Below are 10,254 nucleotides of genomic sequence, written 5' to 3' on the forward strand. Positions count from 1 at the left end.
TCATTCCTATGCTTAATCATTGTCATCAGATGGAATGTTATAAATTCACATAAACATGGTTCTAAGCTAAGAACTGTACAAATAAGCTAAATATATATTATATTAAATATAATAATATTATATATACAATATATATAATATACTTAATATAATATTAAATCAGTAGTGGCAAGAATATTGTGGCACGGTGACATTTAACATGAACTTCAAATTTAATACTAAGAATTTTCAACCTGAAAGTTGAGAGAACTGGTTAAAATCCTAAATTTACCATTTATTATCTATGTCATGAGAAGCATGTCACTTTTAGTCTCCCTAAGCTTCATTTCAGAAAAAGCTGCCTATATTACTAAAATTAGGTTTAGATGTGAGTGATAGAAAACCAAAAGTGACATTGATTTCAAAAAGATAGACATTTATTCCATTTACTTAGAAGAGAAATCTGGAGGTGAACAATCCTGGGCTGGTATGGTACCCTATGAGAATGTGCTCGCAGACCTCCCATTACATGCAGACTTTGTAACTGACCACATACCACACCTCTCGGCAGCTGCTCCCAGCCAGTGACTGATGGGACAGCGGACTGTGGCTGGAGGACTCTGAACTGTTTCACGGAAACTTCGTTAAGAATCCTCCATTCAGCCTTCTCTTCCTCCTGTCTTCACAGGGGATCAGACTGGCAAAGTGATCCCCCAGCCATCTCCAGCCCTCCCTATTTTCTCTCATACAGACCACTTCTGTCCATAAAATCCTTGCAGATTTAATCCTGTCTTAACATCTTCTTCTTGGAGGATCAGGATTAACAAAACATAATATTTCGTGAAGAAATATAACTCGTGGGAATTTCTTGATTAAAACGACTTTTTTGGCAAAACTAAATTTTCAAGCATATCTTCAAGGGTCATGTTTTATGTTCACATTCACCTCCAAAGAATCCAAGTTCTCCTTGTGGATTTTTAAAAATTAGGACAGCAACTAAATACTTCATATCATTATTTCTTTTTAGGTACAATGGCAACAATTTATTAAGTTTATAACTATAGAATTGGTGTAAGTACCTGCAGCAATATGTTTGAAATTCAAGATAATATACATACACATTTGAAGACTCTATTACCTAAAGGCCCTTTAATATTTAAACTCTTTGTTCATTCATTTGAACACTATCAAATATTGCCCTCTTACTATGTGTTGGATACAAAATTAGACACTGCAGAGACAGAGATGAATAAAATCTATCTGCCCTCAGGGATCTTGCCATCTAGTCACACTCCTAAAAACCAACTATCAAGCCCCCTTAACCACAACCTTTCCTTAGTGGCAATCCCGACTGAGGAAGGACCACAGACTGACCCCAATAGGGCCTGGTTGCTAACAGACCACTGCTGTGCTTCCCCAGTGACTCCAAGACCATCTGTCTATGTACAGAGCAACTCTACAGTCATAGAGAGCAGCTGCATAACTAAAAAACTGCACACCTGAGCTTTTTCCTTCAAATGCATCAAAATAACCAAATGCATCAAAATGTGGGAAAGAGAGCTTGAGAGCAGGGGACCAGGGAAGAAATAATAAGCCAGAAGTTAGATCTAGGGTGGCAGAGAGAACAACCTGCCCGTTGGGGTCTGACACAGAAAGAAGTTTGACAAGTCATTAGACATTCTACAAACGCCAAGCGAAAATACTGGGAAACAGAAAGTCCCAGGAGAAACACTGGAAGAAAATGTAGGCTTGTTTTGTTTTGTTGTTGTTGTTGTTAATTTTATATTTCCCAAGAATCATTCTAGCATGTTTGGGGTATTGTCCTCAAGTTCTTTTTGCCAGCTCATATGACGGCAAAACGTTGAGTTTCCAGATTCCTCAGAGCTCATCAGCTCAAAACTTCTTCTGTAAAAAATTGAAAACATGTAAAAGTAAATTCACTTTAGCTAGTTGCCATTATTTCTGAATAAGTCATATTTCTGAATAGATATATTTTATATTGGATATATCAAATATGATCATTTTATGAGCAAAACAAATTGTTTTAATGTTCTCAAGTCACTACTAATGTGACTTTAGCTCTGTAAAAACACTCCTAAAAAGTAAACATTGCTTATGTTTCAAATTTTGCCAAAACGTCTTTTCTTTCCCAGCTTAGTAATTTTACAGAAATTCTATTATTTTGTACAGGACCACTTATGGAAAAAGCAAGCCATTGTGAATGGCAAGGGTCCAAGGAGTAGGTAAAGCTCAATAAAACTAAACAGAATCCTGAGAAGCCCTGAAGTTCCCTGAAGAGAGACTGTCATATACCTGTTTTGTGGCTCCCCACAACTCCAGGGAGGAATCTAGATGCCCGGATTCCCTTGAATTCAATGGGTGGAGGATGGAGGGTTGAGTGGATAAGAACAAGGAAAGGGGACAGAGAGAGCTGGGTTGAGGGACAAGGCCACGTTAGAGCACTTAGTATTGGAGGAAAACTGAAAGGAAGGGTCCTAGAGCCTAGGAACCTGATGACCTTAAAGCCAGCAAGAAAATACACAGCAGATTGCCTTTGTCTTAAAAAATAAACAGTTGGAAGAGGCAGACACCTGAACTAATGAAAACTGGTTTCTTATGACTTGCTCTTAGGAAATGAAAATAGCTCACATACATTCATGGTAGATACAGATGTCTAGGAAATGAATTAATTGCAAGTTAGCCCTGAGGGTCACTATGACATCACTGAAGGTGGGGTGTGGAGTGGGCACACACACATTGGGACACTCCACTCTGACAAGTCCTTTCTCCTCGCTAAGGAGCAGCTTTCCCAGACTGGTGCTCATGTGGTCCTGGCCCAGGGCTTCAGTCTGACTTTGCGTCGCATCTGCCTTAGGATTGAAAGAGAAACTATCTGAATTCTGTGGCAAGCTGAATTCTGGAGGGCACTGCTCAGGTGGGCCAGGAAGCTGAGGCGTGTTGAAGGTGAAAGGCAAGGCTGAGAGCTCACACATCACCTTCTCTATCAAGCTAGTCAGAAGGAAGCTTTTCTTTCCTCAGACTTGAGCAGTTTGTGCATCCCTTTTCTCATTTCTCCTAATTAGCTTGCGTTCATTATTTTTGAGCTTGCCCTTTCTCTCTGAAAAGACCCCAAGTTTCCTGAAGGCAGTATCCACTTGCTTCACTCGTCCCCTGGCCCACAGTGGGTGTTCATCAAATGTTTGCTGAAAGGAATCAATGGCGGACAGAAGAGTGGGATGTGTCATGGCAGTATTTACATCTACTGTCTCTATTTCCCTATCACAAACTCTCTCCTCCTGGGTTGTTTTCTCTCTCTCTCTCCCCACTGAAATCTCCCTTAGAAAGTTTAGAAAACACTCCCAGGCAGCTAAATCAGAACGCTTCTAATCTTTTACCACGCTTCTGTGTGTCTTCAACATACATTATGACCTTCCTTCATTATTTTAGCGATATCTCACTCTCTTGGCTTCTGTTGCCTTCCTTCCTCTTGGATCACTCATTCTCAGTCTTCTTTGCCATCTCCTTTTTCAGTATTAGCTAAAAACCATCCAGAAACATCAACTTTAATCAATTTGAGAAAATTTTATTGAGCACCTATTATGGGCCAGGTATTACGTTCATGTCCTTGAAAAGAGAATTGGCTCATCTGACTTTAGTTGCTGCCCCCATTAGAATGTGCTGAACCTGGATGCCAAGAGGGGACAAGCTCTTCTTGCCCAGTAAATGTGTTGCTGGAAGAAAGGGGACCCACACTGTGGTTCAAGAAACAGGATGACTTGGTACTCTAACATTTCTTTAAAAAAATTTTTTTTAATGTTTATTTTTGAGAGAGAGAGAGAGACAGAGACAGAGAGAGACAGAATATGAGTGGGGGAGGGGCAGAGAGAGGGGAAGACACAGAATCTGAAGCAGAGTCCAGGCTATTAGCTGTCAGCACAGAGCCTGATGCGGGGCTTGAACTCACAAACCATGAGATCATGATCTGAGCCAAAGTTGGTCACTTAGCCTACTGAGCCACCTAGGTGCCCCAGTACTGTAACATTTCTAAATCATGGTTTCTGCCTCCTTTCTTTATTGTCTTCCCCCTTAACTACTCTTCCCCCGCTGGATACTACCTACCTACATGCTATTCTTCTTACAAAAAGTGCCACCCTCCAGTCCCTTTTCCCACTTTTCAGGTTAAATTCCATTTGAAAAAATTACATTTCAGTGAAAGCCTCTTTACAACAAGTAAGTGATTTCCAAATCCCAAAGCATTGCTGAAATGACCCTTTCTTGTGATGACATTTCCTGATTCTCACCAAAAAAATTGCTTTGTAATTTTGCAAGCCATTTCCTCTGTAATTCTTTCTCAATTCAGTACAACAACCATTGCAGACATCTCCCATAGGAAAGTCTGTGTGCAGTAAACAAGTAACAACACTACAGAGTTTCTGCCCTATAGAGGCTCCCTCTTTGGCAATGGGAGTAAGACCAAGTCCAGAGAAAGAGTCACTTCTTCTGCCTAACATTTCCACCTGCCTCCAGAATAAGTGCTCCCCACTGAGAAGCCAAATCTTTTCTAAAAGAGTTGAAATATAACCCCCTCTCCCCCAACTACACAATTTCTTGAAGAGCCAGGATGAGATCCCCCTCTCCAAGGCAGCACCTATGTGAGCAGGATCCAAACAGCTGGCTCCTCTGACTCCAAAATCAAGCTTAGTTCTCTGCTGCTGCCTCTAAAGAATGGCTCTGGTCTTTCCCTGAAGACCAGGAGAGCACTTGGGGACCTCCTTGTGCTTGACTTTGGGCCAACCCGAAGCTTTCCAGGATGCACAGCACCTGGATGAATGGGTGGAGAAGAGAAAGGAACAAAGATGGAGCCCAGAGGCATTCTAGGGTCCATAAAGAGTGTCTCCAACTTTTTCTCAAATGGCTTGAATTTGGCAAATCCCAAAATACTCTTTGCCAAGAACTTTTTTGCCTTAATTTCTTAAACCCATGTGAATTTCAAAGGAAATTTGGTCCGTATGTTTCTGATTCATTTACACTTAACTCATCACAAAGTTGTTGTGAAATAGCCATTTGATGTCCAAGAAGCCTTTAGAAGTCCTTTCCTACGCCTTTTCTCCCTTGCCAACGCTAAATACAATTCCAATCCAGAATCTCTTCAAGTTGGGTCTAAACTCAGAACTGAAAGAGAACTCTTGTCTTGATAAAACATTCTTGTCAGCAAGTAGATGATTTAAACCCATGGGAAGCAGAATTCCCTGAAGCTCCTGAAACTTCCTCCAATTCAGGGCTAGTTTTCTCCTTTCTGAACTCATGTTAGATCAAAAGCAAAAATGTTGAGATATGAATGGACATTGCACCAGGCTCCACTTCAACCTCAGCAGAAACCCCACGGAGAACAGTTGCTCCAACGTTTGCTAACGGATATTTCAGCCTCAAGTCTTCAGGACAGTCACTTCAGGTGTCACTTCTGAGTATTGAACTTTTTCAGCCACAAGACACTTTGATGTCTCCAAATTCACCTACCGATATCGAACACGCAAAGTAGCCCGGCCATGAGTTGTAAAAGGCCAGGACTAAAGTAGGTCTCCACTTACCTCATACACAATATAATTCAAACATAAGCCAAATTCAACCTGATAGAGTTTAGGAGGAAAGGAGGTATCAGAGCTGTGATTTCCAGCTGGTCTTTTGGTGTGGGCATTGTGATGTCGGTTTTAGTGTCAAATACTAGAAAGGAGACACGTGGGGATCTGGATGGGTCTTCATAATTGCTCAGGGCTCTGTGTACGCGGGTGAACTCAGAAACCTCAGGCATCCTAGGGAAAGTAGGCATTGCCTGCCAGCTCGGAGAGGAAAGTGAGGAGGGAGCACCGTAGGCACTTCTTGGCTGGGTGTTCCCTCAGGCCTAAGTGCTGCCTCAGCGTCCTCATCTTCCTTCCTGCCGGTGAGTTCCAGAAGAACAAAGACTCTTCAGATCCTGTGAGATCAAGACTGGGTCACTGCGGGAGAAGAAATCCCTCCCAGACAATCCCCTCCTTCACCCCTGTGCTACCCACTCCATCTTTTCTTATTTCCTGCTTATTCTAAAACCATTTTCTTAAGCATTTTTAAACAATATTTGCATTTAATCATCTGAAAAAATATCCTTTATAGCAGCCTCAGAGCTCTTTCAAATACCCCTCCATGAATCTAAACATAACTTGAACCATTTCAAACAACTCCCTCTTGGCTCAGTAAAGTTGCCATGTTTTTTCCCCTTATTTTAAATTGTGCAAACAATTAGACATTTTGAAAACGGCATACATCAAGTAAGGCAAGTCAGGTTTTAATTACTTTAAAACATTTATAATCCCTGCTGTCAGAATCAGCCTTCTCCCTTTGGGCACATAACATTCAAGCAATGTTGTGATATCTTTCTGGTTTGACCTAAATATCTATTTACTTTATTGAGCCAGTACAAAGCCTGATAGGTCAAAAATTAGGCACGGGTGGTTAAAGAATAAATACCTGCTACAAGATGCCAGAGTTAAGAGGAATTGTAAAATTAAATGCATCTTTAGAGGTTTGTAACTAAGTTCACATTTGTATTTAAATACCAAATAATCTTCCAATTTTTATGCATAGTTTTCAGTCCTTGTAACAAAAACATGATGTCGCACTCATGCTGTGAGCACTGTGCTCGGTTTCCTTGTTTACATTCACAGCTGTAAACACAGTCTTATCCAGGCTTGCTTGGAAGCAAATTTCCCATTGTTTCCTGCACTCACCATGTTGAGAGATTTCTAGAATTTTTCTTCTCATTCTCATTCTTTATGCATTGGCCCATAGGTGCCTAAGCTTTTCAGGATCAGACCACACTTCCAGCTACCCAAATCCTAATGCAGGCTTACCATTTCTTCATTTTAACCCCTCTCAGATTTCAAAACTAAGTTGTACATAGAAAACTGTGCCAAGTATTTGGTAAAAGTCATATATGCAAGTGCCTTCACTTTAGCCCTACTCCATACTGTATGCCATCTTCTCAGCTACCTAAACCCCGTCCATCTTCCCAGGCAGAGCTCAGCTCTCTTCAATGTCACCAGAGCCACCCTGGCAACTCCAGGGAGAGGGATTTTTTACATAGAATTTTCAGCTCTCTTAATTGCCAAAACAAAAGGGACCCTGCTTTAAACAGTATTGGCTTTAAACAGTATTAAAACAGGCTTCACTGAATTGATCAGAAAAAGGCTGAAAGAGGTTATTGAAGAAGAGAGACAAAGGAAAGAAGCGAGAAATAGGTGATCATTGGAAGGAACTCAGAGAAAAGGAGAGACAATATTGAAAAGCAAATACCAGCAAAAAACCATCAAATATATTAAATACAAACAGGGAAAACAATGTGAATGGGAAGAGAAAATAATTAAATTCAGAGTGGGTCTGCCTGTGTAGAAATGTGTATTCCAGAAATAAAATTCCCCAGATGCACATTTTTGTTACCAACTAATAAATACCCACCTTACATTGTGGAATTAAAGTGCTCTCTCTCTCTCTCTCTCCTGATTTGCTACCCTCCTAAGCAAGATGATGTCACTGAGTGTGCCTTATGGCTGAGGACAGTAGCTAGCAATGTGCACCACCCCCTACCCCCAAACTCCAGGTATGGGGTAGACTCTCCCTCCTTGGAGCATTGAGTCACTAATCATCACAACTGCTAAAATCTCACCCATTACTTCACAGACATCACTAAGGTGGGCTCCCTCTTCAAGTCTCAGCCATGGTCAGCAGGCAAGAGGGCACTAGCATTCCAGAATCTACAGCCCATCTCTGCACAAACTCTTGCCACGAAGTTCTCAAGCACTGGGTCTAGGATTTACAGAAAAGGTAAAAGCCCCTGCCCCTTTGTTGTCTCTCCATATTCCACCCAGATGGGGTCCTCTGCCAGGGATCACATGTTGCCTATCTGGCAAGTACATAAGAGCCTTTCTCTCTGTCCCCTGAATGATCGTATCTTTAAAAATAAAGGAGGCAGCTGTCCCCTTTGCACTGTACTCCACTGATTCAGATTTTATTATAGGCTTTGTGTTTCTGACTCTTTCTTTTGACAGAGGGCTATTTTTCTGATTATCCTTCCACTTACATCTCTTTGTTTCTAAAACACAAGAACTACTTTTATACTTCTATTTTATTCTTTGTCACTCTCTAGAATAGATAAAAATATACTCCTGAGGTTCTCGTACTGAAACAAACATCCAAAATTTTGTAGTCTCTGAACTCAACAAGAGCTTTTTTCTGTATGTGGAGTATTTTTAGGGCTAAGGATAATACATGTGCTTTTCTAATTTTTAAAGCCAGAATGATGCTGTTGAGGTGGTGAGGGACAGGCAAGAGGTTCTCCTCCTTTGAGGCATTGTCGGCTTTCCATAATGTTGTTGCACTTCATAAATGCAAAGAACCCAAAGAAAACTCCAGAAAGCACAAGTGACGCTTTACTTTTACATTGAAAGAAAAGTAATTTTTACAATGTTGAGATGAGACAACCAAAGATCCTTGAGTGACTTGTCAGCCAAAGAATGAATAAATAATATCTAATACACTTGAATATGTTTTAGGACATTTTTTAAAAGTTATGCGTTCAGTGTAACCTATTAACCAGAAAATCCTGTTCCCTGGCCATCCTGTATGAAGAAAAAGGAGTCACATACAATATTCAAACTAGCAGAGAGATGAAACCCTAAGTAGGGCAGCCCAAGCCAAAACCCTAGTTTTTCAGGGAAACTGAGTGAAAAAATAATAGAAAGGAAGCAAACTGAAGAGTGGGAGAAGGGTGACCGGGGGCTGTAGTAAAAATTGGAAACGGATGAGAACAGCAGCAGGGTGTCTCTGGGACTTTCTATGGTCTGAAAGCCATGGGCAGCTCTTGTGAAAAATGCACATGCACACAACATTTTGCAAACAATGTCAAGGAGCTCAGAGATCCCTCAGAATCTTCTATGGCACTCCCTATAAATGATAACATAAACATCTTAAGCCTACTGTATTATGGAATCAAGATATTCGGGAAGCAGGAAACTGGTTTAAAACAAAGACAACTGTACCATCCAAAACAAAATTATTTCCGAAGATTATTTTGTTTCAATGAAGGGAGATGGGTCTGCTATGAAACCCTGTGCTAACCCCAGGCATAAATAGCCCTCTATCTCATTTCATTTTCTTCAGAGACAGTCTTTTGAGGATAAGGCCATTCTTCAAAGTTTTTAAATGTGAATATCATCTTAAATTTTTTTGATGCCTCTAACTCAGTAATTTCATATGGTAATAAAAATAATTTGTGTTTAAGTGCTCTCCAAGGATCCTGTTCCAAGTGCTGCAATTCCTTTCGTTTGGCCTAGAGCCTTGGTGACATTTCTCTGTTAAGGGTCTCCCATGGGTTCCATCTGGATCATTTGAGTCTCTGGATGATTAGCATTTACTTTATGTTGAGTCAGTTTCTAGTTCCATCGTTGCTGTGTCAGAGGTGGAGCCAGATGCCAAGTTTACTTGGGGGATTGAGACTTCAACATTTCCGACTCTTGTGCCAGAGGGAGCTACCTTCTAAGGGAACACATTCCAATAAGAGCAAACAAACTACGGAAAAATGTTCAGCCTCACTCGTAATTAAGGATCTGTAAGTCAAACCAGTAATAACCTACTACTCGACAGCATATTTTAGAGATAAAAACACAACATGATTCTCAAGGGCTGGTGCCACTGCACTGTGGTACACTGCTTACCAGATTGAAGCATATTTTAGTAACACATAGGAAGAACAGTAAAAATACTTCTTCCTTTTGACCCAGAAATTCCATCTTTGGGAAAACTTGAAAGGAGGGAGAGAGGAGAAAGGACATAAATCAGATTGTTTCCAGCAGTATCACGGGTACTATGGAAACAAGAAACAGCCTAAACACTCAGTAATAAGCAATTGGTTATCTAATTATGGTTAGTCCACAGGGGACATTGTGGTCTACACTGACCATAATAATTCTACCCCCAGGCCAGTAATTGGCTTATAAAATGGCCATAGGACTCGACTCTGGCCATTAAGATGAGAGGAACAGTTTTCTCAGGAGTTCTGGGGAAAGGTATCTCTGCTTAAGTAAAAGAAACAGGAAGAAACAATTCATCCTCTGATCCTGGGCATGGTGCTGGATGTGGTCCCTGGAACTGCTGCAGCCATCTTCAGACACACCTGAGGGGGAAATGAATATGGAGGAGAACACACCAGAGAAATGGAAAAACCGGAGTCCTTGATGACAACACTGA

At 40.9% G+C, this 10,254-nt stretch overlaps 1 long non-coding RNA gene across 1 annotated transcript; it reads right to left on the bottom strand.

Moving 5' to 3' along the window:
* Positions 1–394: 394 nt before the first annotated feature.
* On the bottom strand, positions 395–9,782 carry LOC147581064 (uncharacterized). The gene is made up of 2 exons (XR_015251372.1): positions 3,438–9,782; positions 395–1,884 (listed from the first exon to the last, which is right to left on the bottom strand). It is a non-coding gene; the product is annotated as an uncharacterized LOC147581064 (long non-coding RNA).
* Positions 9,783–10,254: the final 472 nt, after the last annotated feature.

The sequence above is a fragment of the Puma concolor genome, chromosome B2 (assembly GCF_028749965.1).
Source record: "Puma concolor isolate L17-30 chromosome B2, mPumCon1.1.hap2, whole genome shotgun sequence".
NCBI classification, from domain to species: Eukaryota; Metazoa; Chordata; class Mammalia; order Carnivora; family Felidae; genus Puma; species Puma concolor.